General features: G+C 40.0%; 1 long non-coding RNA gene across 1 annotated transcript; it reads right to left on the bottom strand.

Moving 5' to 3' along the window:
- Window positions 1–14,909: 14,909 nt before the first annotated feature.
- Window positions 14,910–16,308, bottom strand: LOC121093216. Its single transcript, XR_005829530.1, has 2 exons — window positions 15,885–16,308; window positions 14,910–15,226 (listed from the first exon to the last, which is right to left on the bottom strand). It is a non-coding gene; the product is annotated as an uncharacterized LOC121093216 (long non-coding RNA).
- Window positions 16,309–19,210: the final 2,902 nt, after the last annotated feature.

Here is a 19,210-nt window from a genome sequence, read left to right as displayed (position 1 = left end):
CACTGATGGGGAACCTAGTTTTTCTAGCTTCCCTGGAGTTTTGTAGGTCACTGAGAAGTATAAGGGTAGAACAAATATTATTAAATAAGTGTATAATAATCATACAGACCAGTGTTTGGGTTGTTTTTTGGTGTTTGTTTGGTTTTTTTTCTTTAATAAAGGTGAAATGCTACTGTACAAACACAACTGAATTTCGTTATTAAAAACACTTGGCTGCTGTAATAATGAACATGCACATGAGATGCATAATTGTCTGCTTGTGTAGAACAACTATTGCAAACACTTCAAAATGCTTATTGTGATTTGATTTGTTCCATCTTCCCCTCCCCATGATTGCTAGATCTTGCAGAGAAAGCTTCTTTTTTTCATACTTGCAGTTTTACAATATCCTTTTATGAAGAGCACTATGCTGCACAAGGTTTTGTAGATACTTTAAAGAATGTATTTCCAACAATTTCTTTCAAGTGCTTAGAGCTGACAAATACAAGATATCCAAAAACCCATGAAAGAAATATAATTGACTGTATAATTACTGGAGCTTCTGCAATATAACCACAACTGAAGTTGTTTGTATGGTTTCTTTCCCTCTTCTTAGCTTCTTGAGTGTTTTATGAAGATACTCAAAATCTGACGTTCTTCAGATACTTCACTTTATTCTCCTTAGCACTTCAATTGAACACTTACACATCTGTTAACAAAGACATCTGTGATCATGATTCCATAGTTCAAATTAGATTAGAGGACAGATTCAATTTCAGTCTTTCGGGTTCAAGTCAGAACTGACTTCATTGTCACCGGTCAAGTTAATCTGTCTGCGCACCAGTGTAGCTGCTGGCATAGTCAGAACAACTATCAGTTGCTGAACTGTAGACAAAATTTTAAGGTTATTACATAATTGCTGACTGTCATAAAACAAAATACAAGAGTTGGTCCTTGCCATTTAGCCATCCCTTTGGTTCTAAACTGACATCACGAGGAAGCCCATTTTAAGCTGCTGTTGGAAATATTTCAGTGATATTAGAGGGCGCATGAAGGTAAATGCCTTTGTATTCTCAATTTTTAGAGAAGTTGAAGCGGAATATATGCATGTGTGTGTGTTGGCCTATAAAAACATAAAGCTATTTCAGTTTCAAAGTTGTAAAGAAGACAGCCAATTTTTCAGTGCCATGTAGAGAAATAGGTGTACTGGAGCCACTTTTCCCGGGGCAGCCTGGCAGATACGTGAGCTGCTAATGCCTAATTGCATGCCCAGGCACAGCCACCACTGCCCAGCAGTGTCACACAGTGCCAGCGTTGCCTGGTACCTGTCTCCTCTGCTCAGCATGAGGAAAAGGCAGTGGGTATGCTGGAACTGTTTTGTGAAATGGTTTCTGTTTACTGGGCACTGTCTGGGTAACGCAAGGGCACTCAAGCAAAAATGTTGTACAAGATTCAGAACTAAACTTTTCAGACCTCTTTAAATAGCCCCTGTTTAAATACAGTTCAGCATTTGCAAAAAGCCTGAAAGATTTATAAGAGACTGAAACATATTGGTGGGCTGTACCAGTGAAGAGGTGGATACACAGGCTGTTTGTAGCATCTGGCAAGGCACTGCAATCATCTGATCTTCAGCTGGAGAGGACCTCTGTTGGGCTGTTTCAGTTTGAACAAATTAGATCAGCCCTTAGATATCTCTGAGATGTTCTAGGATCTCCTTTGGTCTCAGGAGCGGAGTATGGGAAGGGCAGTTTAGAATAAAATCATCTCATCCCTGACCTTTTACTCACATTTGAGGCAGTGGGCGTAGATACTTTTACCTTTCTTTAGACACAAATGTGGAAAGTGTTCTAAAAAGTTCTTTTAGTCAGTTACTAATTAAACCTAAAAGAGAAGGCAGATAATTTCACAATTTGGAAAAAATAAAACAAAACCGTAACAATGATCCACTTAAAATAGAATTTTCTCTAAAAAAGTGTCCTTTAATTGAAGAGTGTTTTGGAAGCCTAAATCTGTTTCTGTTGGTGAATATGTCTGTTCAGTGGTTCTTTGGAGCTGGAATAATACAGTTTAATAATAGTGAATAGGTGAATTATGACAAAGGGTTTTCAGTCTGAAAGCTTAGAAGGGTATTCTGTAATGCCAAGCAAACATGGAATGATGCCCGTATTATGCTTTTGGTATGAATTTGTAGCTTTATCATTGTAGATAGGATCACGTAAAATCAGTGTGACTAAGCTATTTGACTAGGGGGCTGTGCAGACTCTCAATCTGCAAGCATTAAGAATGAATTATATTTTGTGTGGTTTTATACCTATAGATTTTTTTCTTGATTCTGTTATATGGTAAGTCTTTTACATATATTACAGATTGCACACCAAAGATCAAGCTCAGACACAGAAAACCCTGTACAAAGATTATTTGACCTTTCTTCGGGTGCCTGTGGGGATATCACTTGGAAAAGATAAGTCACTCTCATTAAGAATCCTGCTGACAGTTGGCAGACCAGGTGGTCCTGCATAACACGAGTGCAGGGTCTCATATTCTGAGTCTTTAAAGATTGTGCAGGTATAAAAAGTGGCTTACTGGTGCTCTGAATTAAACCAAACAGTTTTGTTTTAGTTTAAACAAGTGCTGTTTGCCTTGTGTTTTCTGAATATGCCCTGCTTTCCATCTGAAATGTACCCAATTTACTATCTTAATAGCACATTTTGGAGTCTTGTAGATCTCTTCTTCTTGCTTTTCTTTCAAAATAAATAGAGTTTCCAAGCTGCCTTATGGGGTCCCAGTAGGCTGGAGAAGCCCACTGCTGGCGGCCCACTGTCTAAACCCAAGCTCCGATTGTGCTGCGGTGGATCTGCACATCCATCACAGTGGATGCTGCTGAATCTTTCTTGGTGATATACAAGCTTCCCATAATAAACAACTGCTGATTAGCATCACAGGGTTTTTTTTTCCCCACTTCAGACTGTCACTAACCACTCTCTGTCCAAGACTTCTGCTTCACTTAGGGCCAGCACATGCTGTCATGGTGTTTTAAACACTGGTCCAGAACTACTGGCTTGTGTGCAATCTTGGCTTTCATGAAAAAAGTGAAAATGCAGATAATATTGTAATGATCAAAACTTAAGATCCTGAATTGAGCTTACCTGGTGGAGAGCTGTCTGAATTCACAAATACACTGCAACCATACCTCTGTTAAGTGTTCTGAGTGAACTCTTCATCTTTATTAAAAAGTTGTCTAATTGAGTGATTAAAGTTACAGCTTTGCTAAAGCCCTTGCTGATGGGAGATTTTAAAAAAAAATTAATCTTTTTGAAATGAATGATATTTAAATGCATTTTATTATTTTTGCCAATTCTATTTAAACCCCCACTGCAATCATTGCTGTTACTTACATTGACAGGAGAGAAAACAGTAGGCCAACATCTTTGTTTATAAGGGTAGAGTACATATAATTTTTTAGTGTGTCTACTGTCAGTTTTCTTTTTTCCAGTTGTACTTGCCTGTTCTTTTGGACATTTTGCTCTCTGTAATAATCCACTGCCAAGTCTTACAAAACAACGTTTCCTTTTATATTAAGAATACTACCAGAACCTTGTAAAGAGGAATTCTGTTCTTGTACCTGGCATTATGAGTGTGTCGTTAAAAACCCTGCAGTTTGACATACCTAGCAACTATACTGAAAATTATTTCTTACAGGAAATAATGGATTTCTGCTGAAATCATTAAAATGAAATTCTTGACTTGTCTTGGGATCTCTGAAGGTATGGAGAGGCAGACTTGCATAGTTCTGTGCCTGTTAGGCATATCTGCATTCTGACCTGCCTTCTAGGCAGACCTGAATAAGTAGCTTGCCTGAAAGGTGCTGTACAAAGACTCATAACTCACTTTCCAGGAAGGCAAGAACAGGTACCTGTCTAGGAGACATCCCCTTGTTGATGACCTGCCTCTAAGGCAGATCTGTCTAGTTATCTTTTCTGTCTTTGAAGCAGCTCCGTACAGAGTTGTGTCCTCAGCAGACTGAACTGCTGCCTGCCTGGGAGGTACTTGGGTTGATAAGCTTCTTTCTAGAAAATCCTGAGCAATTATTTACCCAAAACATCAGCTCTCCGAAAGGGACATTTAGAATGTGAATTTGTAGATGATGTTTTTAGTTCTGACCGACTGCTGTGTCTGGTATTCACTGTTAACCTCACCTGTATAAGAAAAATAAAAATTATATTTCTCCCATGTTTAGAAAAATAAAGCAGCCTGTCAAAAATTTCTGCTAATACAGTACAGAGCTCACACATGCTCACGCTTGCTTCTGTGGCAGTAATCTAGCTGCCAAACTTGCTGAAGGGAAGAAAGGAGTGGGGAGACTTCTTTTTTTAATTCAGAATTGCTGTTCTGTGTTGAAGGACTAAAGGGGAGGTGGATACTGTATGTTTCAATGTTTAGTCTTAAAAATTGCGTATGATCATCATGAGTCAGGGAACCAGTTCTCAGTCACTTATACAATATTGTATGTTCATTTGTAATAAAAGAAATGTTTTATTTTACTTGAACAAAACAAAAAAAGCCATTACAAATTCACAGTAAAATACACTTTAGTTTCTTTTGTTTTCTAGAGAAATTGAGATTGCAGGTCAGACATTAGACTTCAGAAAAAAGTGGCATGTACATCCTTAAGGCCATAAACCTGCAGCGGTAAAGTCACCTGATAAGGGCTAGATCAGATATTAAGTGTTTTTATGTTTGGGGCAATATTGTTGTGTACATATATCAGTGTAATTCTGCAGTAGCTTGGTTGCAGTCAGTGTATAGTCACGCTGGCAGTCATGGAACGAGCACAGAAAGAGGCTCTTTTTTTGGCTCTGCTTGTCTTTTATAAAGGAAGCATAGTCTTCCTTTAGATATGTTAGTCCCGATTACAGTATGACAAATCCCATGTATTTGGAAAACATTAGGCTAACTCAAGAAGTGCAGCAGTTAACGGTAGGTATTGCAGTACCTGTTGCTACTACTCTGTTTCTTCCTGTAGTCTCAGCCAGCTCAGTGGTGGACTCATATCTCCTGCCATGGGTAGTTTCTCCCTCTTTCAGTCACTGTAAATCTCTTTGCTGGGACGCTGTTTCAGGGTGGTACGCTTCTCTGAGCAAAGGTGTGGCCATCCTCAGCCGGAATGCAGGAGCACTTTGTCGAGGGACAGGTGTATGTCCCAAGCAAGCTGTTCCCAGCTTGTGGCTGGCCACTATACATTTGTGCTTGCATCACACACTGGGATGCATGGACTGTGTGATTTCTGCTGCAGATTTCCTGTGTGGAGTAGGGACTAAGGAGTATTTTCCACTTCTCCTTATAGGCACTCTAGTGCCTCTGTATGATAGAAAAAACATGATTAAAGAAGACAATCTTGTACTTGGAATGGAAAGCGGTGAAATTTATATTAGTTTTTCAGTTCTGATCTAAGCTAGTTTCATAGTCTGGAAAGGCTTTTTCTCTCTCTCTTCTGCTCAAATTAATTTCATCCATTGGGTATGAGGAATAGAAATTAGGAGCCTTGAAGTCATGCTGTGCTATCCAGAAATACAGTTATGATCCCCTTTGTTTTTTTCCTCATCTTTCTTCCCCTCAACCTCTTTCACCCCATCTTTATTCCGGCATATTTTGACTAATGACTATGGTTGAAGAAATTGAAATCTGCTCATGGGTATTTCTCAAGCAGACTAAGTTTGTCAGCTAAATTATTCATTGTGAATTAGCTCCTTGGAGGCAAGGACTATACTTAGTGCGATGGTGACTGGACTGGACCTCTGGGTACTGCTGCAACAGTCGGATGTAGCGTTGACAGGATTCACAGTTTCCAATGGGCACAAATGACAACGTGGATTTCTCCAGCACGTATTAGTAGTGTGAAAGCAAAAAGCATGACCTGCTCAGGAGAGGGGAGTTGGGTGCTGACAGGGAGCAAGTGCCCAGTTACAAATAAAAAGTTGCAAGTGCTGAAATGTAATGAAACTGTTTATATAACATTTGAATGTAGGAAATGTATTAAAATACTGCCTTCGTGGGAAATAGCTGTGTCCAACCACTACCCAAGCATGTTATTAATCAGGGTTAATTTATTGTTCATAAATCAGACTGAGATTCTTGCAAGTCACCAGATGGCTTGGTACTGTGTGTCACTAACTGGAGTAGCTTTTGATCTGCAAAACTAAAACCATGGTTGTTTGAATCTGTGTTTTATTTTCTGCAAGACTTGGAAGTGTTTCTAATAAAATGATGTATTGTTACATATGTATCAGTTGATAATGTGTGGCAAGTTATTCGTCCAAATATGCTTAAATCATTTTTGAGAAGTAATTCAAATAGTGCATTTTAAAACACAAGCTATATTGAAGAAAATGTACTAACCTCATGTTCTCATCAAAGACTTTGTAAGGATTTTGGGTTTATTGGTGTGGTATCCTTTTCTAGTCTCAGCATTGCAGACCTTACCAAACGTGTTGCAGAAAAATCCTGTGATGCTTGTCCATGTGTATTTCGAGAAATGGTAGGCACTAAAGAGAAGACTTTAATCGATATGGACAGAAGAAGAGTTACAGAAATCCAGTGACTGTGTTAGAGAATTGAATCTGCAGTTGACATGGGCAAACCCCCTCTGAACCCTCCAAGCTTTAATGAAGCTTCTGAACCCTTTGATTTTTAGTGAAATTGAGAAAAAGTAACACAGATCTGAGCTCACCATAGTTTTTAGATTGAGTTTTGTCAAGTCCTTGCCAAGCTTTTGCCAATACTGTCTATGTTCTTCATCTCTCCCTTGCATAACAAAACACATCTTCACACAGTACGCCATCGACTCCTATACACAATAAGAATGATGAGTGCAATTACCACCTGGAAGTGAGGCGGAAAATCCTCAGTTTTTTTCTCATTTCATAACCCTTCACTGGATCAAGTCAGATACTTAGGAAATTTTAGAAACTCTTGCCAGCTTCTTATGAACAGCATTTCTTACACCTTGTTCGAGGTTACTTTGTGGGGTGTGCACACCTAATCTGGTGCACTGGGTATAGAGTAAATTGCCTGGAAGTGCTGTTTTAGACATGAATGGGGAGTATTTACTTCCATCTTTTACTCAGGCCAGACTTTTTCACAAGCATTATGGTTTCAGGGTGAGCTATGACCTGTTTTCCATCTTCTCCTGGCTGTTTCTTTTGAAAGATGGGTCTATCTCTGTGCTCCTTTACAAATGAAATTCTGCCGCTCCTCTTGTTTCTAAATGTAATCAGCATTCCATCCCATCTCCTTTTTACCACCTGTGATATAATAATTTAAATGTTTTTGGAAGGTAAACCAACCAATAAATTTAGTGGTAGAGAGAAACGTGTTAGAGTAAGCATTAGTCCAACAAAATACAGAACTCCTGAAGTCTGGTTTCCTATGGTTTTGTGCCTGTTTTGGAGCTGGGATATGACTGAGCTCTGATTCATGCTGCAGCTTCTTTCTTGACGGAGGTGCAAAGTGCATCATTGCTGTCCAAGTGTTTGTATTGATAAACTGTGTTAGGAACACAGGACATTGAAGGCTGCTACCACTCTGTCGGGCTTGGTTAAACTAGCTGAAAGATTAAAAAGTTACTGAGCAGAATGCTAGATACACGTGTACAAAGAGGATGCTTGCATACATTTGTTTCCCTGAAAATTCATGTAAAAAGCCTAAGACGTGTGATCCCCTGTGGACTGTACACTTTTAGTAGTCCCTGTTTGTCCCTGGCATCACTTTAAAACTAGAGGTAAGCTTCCTTTACTTTCTCTCCATCAATCTGACTGACATCAGTCGTCAGTCTGTCTTTTATCCACAAAGCCTTTGTCTGTCCTGGGGCCTTGAAACTGCTCCCAACTGGTTTCTGCACTTGCAACAGGTAGTTGGTTTTGGACTTGCAGCAGGCAGCTCTCTGCTGCATCTTTTCATTAAGAGCAAACGTGCCCTGGTACAACGTGTGAGGCCATTCTGCCTGGCAGCCTTTGCTGGATTTTAAGCCCACCGCTCACAAAAAAACCCCCACAACACAATAGCAGGCAAACAAACCAAGACACATTTTTCTGTAAAATAATTAAAGTCTTCCCCACTTTTAACACAGCATGTAAGGAACCTATTTTCCAATTATGTGCACTGAGTGTGTCTCTCACAATTACTGCATCCCTGAGTTATGGGCTCTCTTCTCTTGGTGCACGTCCAGGAGTGCACCTTGCCCAAAGGCAAGGTGGTACCTTTTTCTTACTCTGAGTTTACCTGTAGATTGGAGAGCACGAGAAAAAAATGTGCTACTGGCATGGCCAGCAGCTAAATGTCAAAATTTGGCTCTAAGACAATACTATTTAAACTATTTCTCTAAGTAAGCGCTCCTTACACAAGGAGGGATTGAAGGATCAGACTCATAGCATTGTAAAATCACTCTCTTAGGAATTTTCAGAACTGCCTAGAACATTTTGAATCTAATTGTCCAAACCCTCAGGCAGCTTTGAATATCTCAGCTCTAATATATTGAAGTAACAGTCACTGATTAAAAAAAAAAAGAAAGAAAAAAAAAAAAGAAAAGAAAAGAAAAAGAGAGGGTGATACTCTGTTATATCTAGGCAGTTCCCCTCAGGGCTGGCAGAATAACTGGGGGCCGTGCTGCAGCCTTCTGGTGGCACTTCTGTGGTGATCAGGGTCACACAGGGAGGTGACTTCATGGGCACCCTTGTGCCCACAGAAGCCCAGTGTCTATGCATCTGCCATAAACCCCGTGCGTTACTGTTATAATGCATTTTTTGCTGGCAGGTGTTGCTACTGTATCAGTAGACAGATCAGCTTTCCCTGTCCGAGCTGCCTCTGTGCTGGGGCTGGTTTCTTTAGGGGGCTGCTGAGGTGCAAATCTCCCAGTATAGAGGCAGCCTTGGAGACAATGTAACTTCGAATTTCCTCCTGATCTCTGCTTTAGATGTGTTTCTAAAGGTCTTTTATCTTGCTTGGTCAGATTTATTTCCTTAGGAGAATTATTATCATTTCCAAAGATACAGCGACTTGCTTTTTTTAGCGCCTGGCTGTGTGCACGGAAAGATGCTCTGGGTGGTGACGTTCCCGGGGCAGCCTGCACAGCCTCCAGCACAGGCTCCACGAGATGGCAGTGCCTTCCTGCTCTTAAAAACAGCTTTAACTTTATTTTAACCTTGTTCTAAGTTAAGCATTTCATCAGGAGAATTTCTTCTGAACAAAGATTGTATTTTCCTTCAAAAAAACTGAACAGGAAAGATATTGGGTTTATTGTCTTTTTAAAAATATAGAAGCTGCAAAAAAGCTGGAGTAAACTTTGGGGTTTAAAGCAGCAACTTCAAGGGATCTTTTTCTTATTGTGTCACCCCATTCACCACCTCAGGTTCCCCCCCCCCCCCCCAAATGCAAATCTTGCAGTTGTGCAAGGGGACTGCTGCAGAAATTTAATGCAAGCATCAGAAGCTGGTCACCTGATTATATGCGAAATTCACATTTTTAGAATTGTGGTGAGTTTTTTTCTTTTTTGAAGAAATGTTTTTCAGTTAACATCTTTTCCCATTTCTTCTTTTTTCTTTTTTTTTTTTTTCTTTTTTTTCTTTTTTTTTTATTCCAAAATCTCCAAGGACTACAGTCAAGCCACTGAGTGAGCACAGGGAGGGGAGGGAGGATAGGATGAAAAAGTGAATTTTGCTTTTTTTGCTATCAACTGAAGAACACCTTGGAATGTTTGCAATTAGATTCTTTTATAAATATTATATTACAAGACTATAAACACTAAAAAGACATTTTGTAAATACTTGTTTGTAAGAATCATGCTTTTAATTCCTTTAGCTGAGAGTCTCTGAGGATAGTACAGGAATAAATTTAGTGTAAGCAGGATGAACTACCTATGCCATCAGTTTTCTCCAGTAGTTAATACTACATTTAAACTGATAATGATGGATTATTTTTTTTTAATAACTTGTTGAGATATTTGTAATTTTAAAAATTACCTTTTAATGTAATCTCTGCTGCCTTATATGAGCTTATATTATGTGTGTTGTTATAACAAGAAAAATGAAAAAGGAGATAAAACTCCTTGAAGACAATTTCTATAAGGTCGACAGGTAGGTAAAACCTTAATTTACATTGCAGACATTGCTTGGGACTCAGGAGAGAATAAATACATGAAGACAGCCCCTTCCAGTCCTTGCAGTACACCATAGTACTGTCAAGAGCCATGAAAGCTGCGACTCCTGCCCTTTTAGTCATTGGTAGTGTAGTTCTGTACACAACCAAGTAGGAAATGCTTCTTATTTCCAAAATGAATTCCAGTCAGAGGTAGGCTAAAAGCACCATTTATTTAGATTAAAGATCCTGAAACTATCATGTTTGCAACCATTTGTCACAGTTTAAGTAGCAGTGCATAAATGTCATGCTGTTGGTATACAATTTAATCTCTGCTGACAACAGCTCCATTTCTGAAGTTTCCTCGGCACCTTTTTTTTTTAATGGTTTACTTTTCTTATAAACAACCTCTGCTGGTTATGCAGAAGTGGGAGGGCTCTGTAAGTTGCCAGAGTCTCCTTCATATAGGGAAAAAATGGTAAAGCATCAAGGGCAGTGTGTATGTGACAGCACCAGTCAAGCGGCATTTGCATCTGATGGCATGTGCATCTGGCTAAATGTGTGGGTTTCCATTCTGCAGGAACATGGGGTGTTTTCCGATGTTTCAGGTCAGAACAAACTGGGTAGGATTTGTTTTGCTGACTCTTCTGGTCTTCACCTCACCCTTGCTCCCTGTCCTGTTGCTTCAACTGTCCAAACCAGAGGAAGAGTAACTCATGACAAGAGTTCGTTTTATCTCAATGATCTTTGGAGTTATTCTGTAAAAAAATATGAGCAGTGATTACGATTATATCAAACACAAATGCTTAACTTCTAGTGGATGTCACTCTTACTGTACTGTTGGCAGAATGTTTATAGCTGTAGGCTTTTACTTGCACTAAAGCATTTGCCCAGAGGGAATAAGCTATAAATCCTAGTGTCTCTTTCCAGTGATAATGTCCTTTATAAACCTCTTGCTTTGTCTTCTATCTGTGCTTGAGACTATGCCCAACCTGGAGCAGGTGGATGAAAACATGGTGAATTACATGCCGTTAAACTTTGCTGAGCTGTTTCATTGCAATCAGCAGGATTTTTACAGAAAATTTATCTTAAACAGAAAAAATAAAGGTGTTGCTATATAGAAGACTACACTGATACTCAGAAGCATATATTGCAGCAGTCTCATTGCTTCATACTATCAAACAAAGATGTAAAAAGATGTTTACAGTCTCAGGGCATTTTTCCTAACCCGAAGTGAGAAGAGGATGCATTTGAGTTCAGGATATCCTGAAAGAATTGGAGATCTGTTTTAGCGGAATACTTTTGATACAACTAGATGTGGCTCCTGAAGATTAGGGTTAATGTGCTTCTTACAAAGTTACTGATGAGAGTGGTTCATATCAGTACTTCAGAAAAACTCTCCAGCCAGTGCTGCCAGGCTTTTGTAGTCATCATCCACCGCTTTTAAAATGCCTGCAATTGTTCTCAGTAGAAAAAGAGCAGATATGCTTGAGTAACCATTGTACCCACAGAAGAAAAGTTTCAAGCGTATGGAAACAGAATCGGTCCCAGCTGACACATTTAAGCTGTGTCAGTGCTAAAAAACATTATAGCCTCCCGAGTCTGCGGGAGAAGTGCCATCTCTTGAGCAAAGGTCACTTCAGCTGGAAGAAGCTGTGAATAAGTAGCAGCATCAGATTCAGGTAAAGGAACAGGACTGACAGAAACTACAGGCTGAGACCAGAGTTTTGTGGTAGGAACTAGGGACCAGGCAGCAAGAAAGCGCAAAGAGGTCAGGGGTTGCTATATGCAAATACCTTATCCAAAATGCTATTAACTTTCATGTCCAGAAGCAAACATTGTATGAAAGTCTTGATAAAGGAAAGCCAGTGCTACATCTGAATTCAGCTTGCAGCTTTCTAAAGTACACCTCATAGAAGATAGCTGGCTGTCTTGTTGGATTATAAGAAGTCTGCGCTTTGCAGACTGGTGCTTTGTATCCTTTCTGGTTCATTTGGCTATTCAGTTTACCTTGCAGCACTGTTTTTCGCACTATTGTAATGCTTTTACTGCACCAGCTCTGCCACGTGACTAGAAACATTGCAGCATCTCAACACTCATTGCACAAACAGTATTTCTGTTTTCTTTTCTCTATTGAGAATGGACCTTTCCTTGGCACCAAAGTCAGTCCTCTTTGCCCTTTGCCTTTGTGCCACGCTGGCCCATTTCCCTTCCCCCAGCCTTCCGGGCAAGCTCTCACCATCTTCTCCTCAGCCCCACCAGTGTTGGGACAAGTCCTCTTCCACCTCACGCATTGTCCAAATGGATCTTGTGATCCTCTTTTCTTTTCTGATCCCTTTTGCCAGCCATCCATCCTTCCCCCAGGCCTGAGCAGGGCTGGCTACTTCACAGGTTATTTCATGTAGAGGAAAAGTCACTAAGAGAAGAGATTCTGGTAGCAGCGAAAAGGCTAGATTGAATGTTTAATGGACCAGTTTTCATCTAAACAGAACCTCTGGACCAAATGCATCGAGAAGCCCTGTTCTATAATTTCTTATTTATATAATGCTGATACAGTAACCCTGTCTTGTCTCCTCCCCACCTTGTTGTTCTTTAACCACTGCCAGGTTGTAGTCATAGTGATTTCACATGGCATTCCAACAGACATACTTTTTTTCCCCCAGTTATCTTTTCCTCCTCTGAATGAAGTCAAGATCCCAGAGTCCTCTCTTCATAAGGGGTTTGGTAGCAAGTGAAGGGAGCTGAAATTTTGTACACATACTAAATACATTGTGAATTTCAAGCAAATCCTATTTTCCTTTCAAAAACTTTCCCTTTTTTAAATTTGAAACTTTTATTTCTTCAAGGTCACTTCAGATTTAATTGACCAATATGATATAAGCAAAGAGCTAATTTAATAATCTAATATGGCATTTTGTAAAATTGCCTGACAAATATATTGTAAGTATGATCACATCTCTCTGAAATGAAAATCAAGACCACTCAATGTCCTTTTGTCAAACTGATTGTATCTAATTAAAAAAGAAAGAAATCCCAGCGATGCAGCTTTTCTTCCCATTAACATGCACTGCACAGGTTACTACCTAATTTAATAGAGAATGTTGTCTTGCATTGCTCCATCCCTCATGAAACTGCCCTGTTTAGATGAAGTTATGGGAAATTTTGAGTTAGTTAAAAAAAGAAACAGCAATCCCCACCATAATACACAATAATATAATTTGACCATTTATTTCCTTTTCTTAATAAGCGTATCCAACTTGGAAACAGATGTACTAGCCCTTGGCCTCATACCTCTGCTAGCTTGACTCTCTGATTTCTTGGTAAATAGATAAACATGCCTATAAGATTAAGTGACAAATTCACATCAGCACCCAAAGCTCTTTGATCAATACCACTAATCCGTTAAAGATTACAACAAAGAATCTTAGGTTTCTGTCCCTTCATTCTGGTATTGAATGTGAACTGAAAAATAAGGGACTAAAATGTTTCTAAAATTAAATGAAAAAAGAAAATTACCCTTTGCACATTTTAAAGATAAAGAACCCTCATTAGTGCTTCTGCTAGCCTGGACAGACTGCCTTTGAAAGCAATTTAAGTATAACAAAGTAATTTTCAAATTAGAAAAGGAACGGCAGGTGTATGAAATGAGACTGTAACAGGGGCAGCCACACAGCCAGATCCGAAGTCCCATCTATCTCCTGGATCTGACAACAGTTAATTTGACCAAATGGCAACTGCACCTGAAGGAGAGGCAGCAACAGCTGAATTTAAGCCAAGGCAAACGCCTACTGAGAACTTAGCATAGGATTCAGAGTCCATTGAAGCTGGTGGGAATTTTTCTGTTGACTTCAATTGCCCAAACCTGGCCTTCATTGCTTTGAATAAATGAGAGTTTCTGACTAAGCATCTCCTCTTTCCTAGTGGAAAGAGCCCCTGTGAGAAGCTTCACTGATTTACAAGCTGATGGGACTCTGCTTTAATTTATTTAAAGTTATTTATATGTGTGAGGGTATGCTTGGAGAGTCAGGTTCTGTGGGGATGAAAGTGGAAAGGATGCTTACCAACATGCTGCTAAGGTGACCCAGGTAAGTGTCCCCCACTGTCTGTGACCTGTTAAATAGTTTTGAAAACACTCCTGACTGTTGATAAGAGGCTTGCTTATTGCTTTTGGTTTGCTTGCTTCTGATTTCCTTTTGTGTTCTCATTTGTATTTCCTCCCTCTCCTCTACCATAGTCTTTTGCTTGTTATAATTGAAAACTGATAGGAGAAAGGTAACTTTCTGTAAATGTTCCCTGTGAAATAATGTTTAAAAATGTAGTACTTGATGAGCCTTTGAGCTGACTACTGGGGTTGTTAGATCAAGGTCATAATGAGTTGGTACGTTTGCTTACTACAATATATAGGAGCCTAATGGCAGCTGCAATCATTTACTTTCACTCCCTGGCTCTTCGGGAGTTATTTGCTTGGTTACATGAGTTGTCAACAATAATGCAGATGGGGATGAAACCTGGAGAAATTAACATAAATAGTGTCAACATGCTGTCTTCTGATGTAGTGCCAGTTTCTTTAGAATTCGTTTTATTGCTCTCAATATTTTCTTCTCATCGTCACTACCACAGCATAATTTCAACACTGAAAATTAATTTTGTCTAAATGTACCGTCCTGTTCAGTCAGTGATGGAGGGTTCATCCGGTCACTCCCTCCTCCTCACTTTTCCCCACCTACTATGCTATCTGCTGTTTACTGCTTGTTCTCTGGACTTTCACACCCCCAACATTTGAGAAAGACAGAAAAATGTCATGGTATTTCATTTAGTTTATTTTAACTCTACTCCCTTGGGTTGTGAGAAAGTGAAAATTACTTTGTAAGAAAAGACTTGGCTAACATAAGAGAAGATATCACCAAATGCTGAATCTGAAAATCGAAGTGTAGACAAGGTGCTATTCAAAACTGGTAAAGTCATTCCTTTGATCTTCAGGCATGTTGTTTCATGACCAGCATCTCCTGAACACTGCTGTGCATTTTGAGGCTTTGTTGCTTTCCTTTTTCACCTCTGTTGAATTTACAATACGGTTGCAGGTTTCTGTGGTAGAAAGAATGGCACTTTCATAGGATTCCTGTGGGAAGTTACAGTAGGGTGAACACCACAGGGGAAGGATACGATTGATGTCTTCTCTTGAAAGATACATTTTAATCTAGTTTCTGAGAGGAATTCTGTATCCTGGATGAAGAGAGAGAAGAAGAGAGCTCAGGGTGGGTAATAAAGCTCATAGTTTCCAGCTCTGGGGGCAGGAGGGATGGAAGTAGCACTAGTTTGAATGCAGAGGCTGTACTGTTACCAGGATTTGCTTGTGTCCCTGGCCTGCAGGCATTCATCCAAGGTTTCTCTCTGCCCAGTACATCCATTCCTCTATCTCTGAATTCTTTTGCATTATTACAGTGTCTGTCTGGCTCCTTGGAGTGAGTTCCATCGTGTGAAGTGAAATGGGTAGTAGGGAGATAGGGGGACCAGAGAAGAGATAAAAACTAGGCAAGAAATGTAAAATAAGGGGCTGAAAAAAGGGCACTCCAGAAATACAACCACTCTGTTCTAGTATTTACATCTGCAAATTGCAGCTGCAGAGTCCTACTAGCAGCAGCAGGGCTGTCTTGCTGAGAAAGAGCAGGAGGAGAATTTGGTAGAAGACTGGGCTGTTGTAACTTGGTGGGGAGAGGAACAGGCAACTGCCCCAGGTTGGTGGAGAGCCAAGGGCTAGGGCAGGTGTAACGAGGTACCTGAGAGAGTGGTGGACATCGAGGTCAAATCACATCTACCTGGAGGCTGAAGGTGATGCCAAGCAGTAACAGTGTATGTCTTGGTCTCTGCTATTTTAAGTCCATTTGAGTGCTGAATACCTTTTGACAAAATAAATCATGCTTTGTTTTGAAGATTTTTTTCTGCATCGCAACCTTTTAGTAGTGCCTCTCATCTTCCACAAGAAAAACTCTGTTGGAGGCAAGTCTGGCAGGCTGTAGCGGCTATTATCAACCAAGGGGATATGATTGAAAGACCTGTATCGGAGTGGTCCTCAGAGCCTGTGTCAAACAGAAACAGCTTCAGGCAGGTAGCTAAGAGATGTGGTTGAGGGTCTGTCTGACAATCTGAGAAGGGACAGGTGCCTCCTACTAGAAATACTTTAATTTGGAGCGAGTCCAGAGGAGGCCATGAAGGTGATCAGGGGGCTGGAGCACCTGGGAAGACAGGCTGAGAGAGCTGGAGTTCTTCAGCCTGGAGAAGAGCAGGCTCTGGGGAGACCTTACAGCGGCTTCCAGTGCCTACAGGGGCCGCCGAGAAAGCTGGAGAGGGGCTTCTTACAAGGGCGTGTAGTGATGGGACGAGGGGGAATGGCTTTAAGCTGGAAGAGGGTAGATCTAGATCAGATATAAGGAAGAAATTCTTCAATGTGAGGACGGCGAGGCGGTGGGCCAGGCTGCCCAGAGCAGCTGTGGGTGCCCCATCCCTGGCAGTGCTCCAGGCCAGGCTGGATGGGGCTGGGAGCAGCCTGGGCTGGGTGGTGGTGGTGTCCCTGCCCAGGGCAGGGGGGTGGAACTGGGTGGTTTTTAAGGTCCCTTCCAACATAAAAAATTCTATGCATTTCCTCCCTCCTGTTGATACCTAGCAGAACAAGGAGGATTCATTTGTTATCTATCATTAGTCTGTATTATCATGAACAAACTGCTAACCCAGGCAGCCCCAGACAGATGATTTTGGCACTTAAAATGGGATGTAGGGAGAGTCTTCAAGAAACTTGGATACCTGTCTGCAAATCCTGCAAGATGTCTAAATCCATTTTGATACTGTGCTTTGAATAGCAGCTGGTCTGTATTCTTCAGCTGGACATACTCTGCAGACTTCCTCAGTGCGTGGTAGGAGATATTCAGAAAAATGTTATCCACCAAGGGAACATCAGACCTTTCCTACAGATTTTTCATTCTGAAATATAGGTTCTGTATTTTTCACTCTTTGCTTCTAGAAAGTGTGGTAACAGTTCTGATTATCTGAGTAATAATGATACTTGGACAACCATTTGCAGATATAATTGACATAACCAAGAAAATGGAGATGGTAAATATATATATCTCATATGTTATTGCCTTTCAGACTTTTTCACCTATGTGAGCAGGTGACTTTAACATTATGGGTTTGAGCATTTCTCTGCCTGGATTGACTCATTACAAGGGCAGTCATTATGTTCCCTCCAGACAGATTTGCCTCTATATCAATTTAGCATACCTTTAATTACAACAAGGAACCCTTTAAAATTTCATCTGTGTTGTAAGGGTTTTTTTACATTCTAGTCTGAATTCCACCCTGTAACATTAAATTGGACTAATTTACATACAACTGACCTTGCCTGAACCTATACTAATGTTAAAAAAAAAACCAAAAAACAAACCCAAACCCAAGCTTAGAGTATAAAGTCAAGCAAGTCAAACACTTAAAAGTCCCAGGATCAAGGACACTTATGAAACTTTAAATCACCCCTTTCCTCATTCCAGGTGACCTTTGTTTTGCTCAATATAGAGTTCCCACTGAATAAGTAGTGGGTCAGTATTTCTTTTAGACATTGTTCTTCTGTTATTTACTGAGTGCTACTGAAACCTTGCATCCACAAATTAAAGAAAGCATAGTCTCCTGGTGCTTTTGCATGGTCCTTTCAGTGTTGTATCTTGCTGATTTGCAGTTGTTTGTGAATTAATTAACATGGCATCCCTGCAGTTGAGGCAGTGTTGGCCCCTGTGTCAATATGAACTAGGCATAGATTAAAAGTGAGTGCTAATATTGTAAATCCAGTTTGAAGTGACTAGTGTCTAGTTTTGCAAAGCAATGTGTTTTCTGTAGCATGTTATATGTTCAAACTGAGTTTTCTGTTGGTCTCGGTTACAGACGTGATTGTTCAGCTTGTCTGCAAATCAAACCCCAGGTGTCCATGCTTGAATTCATGACCCTATCACTTCAGTGAGGTGGAACTCTTAAAAAATTACAACTTCTACATGCATGATTGTATTATCGGAAGCTGTATGTCTAAGGGAGCTAAACTAAGCTCCTATGTGCATTTCTCACTGCCATCTTTATTTTTGGAGAACTTGATTTCTACAACCCTAACAATTTCTTTTGACATAGTGTCTTGTAATGGAATTCTCAGAGGTAGTTTTTCATATGTGTGTGTACATTATATATCTAAAATGTAAATATTAAAAATCATATGTATACATGCATATAAAATATATATTCACAATTCCACTCCTCTGCATCCCACCCCAGATTGACTTTGACCTTTTTCCCCTTGAACAAGGCCGAAACACTAATTGTAGAGAAGAGGTAAACTGGCTGCTTTCCATCCAGCTGTGTGATGCTTGTTGACACAAGTATTTGTCTTCTCAAATTAACAGCGGCATAGAAGAATGCTCCAAGCTCTTACTGTGCTGGGGTGCCTCAGGGTTTGCTCAAGAGTGGTCAGGGTGCTGTGTGGATCATGCAAAGTCCACTTAGGCTAAAGGAGCTGTGAGGATATATAGCTGATAAAGAAGCTAAGAAATTCTGATGGGTTTCGAAGTGAGCAAATATTCTCAGAGACTGAAAATGTGGCCAGACTTGAATTAGTTTAATGGTAACAGGAATTTCCTTCTGTGAAATTTCTGCCCCTGCTAAAAATCCAGGTCTCTGCCTCAGAGCATGAAAGTACTAGATAAGGCTGTCCCAAATGTTAACATGCACCAAGTGTATTTTCACCAGACCTCATGCCAAAAAAATGACTCAGCTGCTTTACTCAAGATGAAAAAAAAAGTCAACAAACATCCAAAACTAAATGTCCCATTTGGAAAATTTGAATTGTTTTAATGAGAGAGATTTATTTGCAAGGAAAAACTGGATCTCAAATAGAAAATGCTAAGTATGCTTAACTACAGCCATCGGTCGTTATGAAGCCACTGTAAAGACCTTCCTCTGGGTCAGATACAAATATTTTAGGTCATATTTGAATACTCCAGTAACACGCAAAAAATTCAGATGTGCCAGTTTTCCTCCTACATTTTTTTTTTTAACAAATAAGACTTCCAGT

The sequence above is a fragment of the Falco naumanni genome, chromosome 8 (assembly GCF_017639655.2).
Source record: "Falco naumanni isolate bFalNau1 chromosome 8, bFalNau1.pat, whole genome shotgun sequence".
In the NCBI taxonomy this organism is placed as follows: domain Eukaryota; kingdom Metazoa; phylum Chordata; class Aves; order Falconiformes; family Falconidae; genus Falco; species Falco naumanni.
This window is presented reverse-complemented; position numbering and strand designations above follow the sequence as displayed.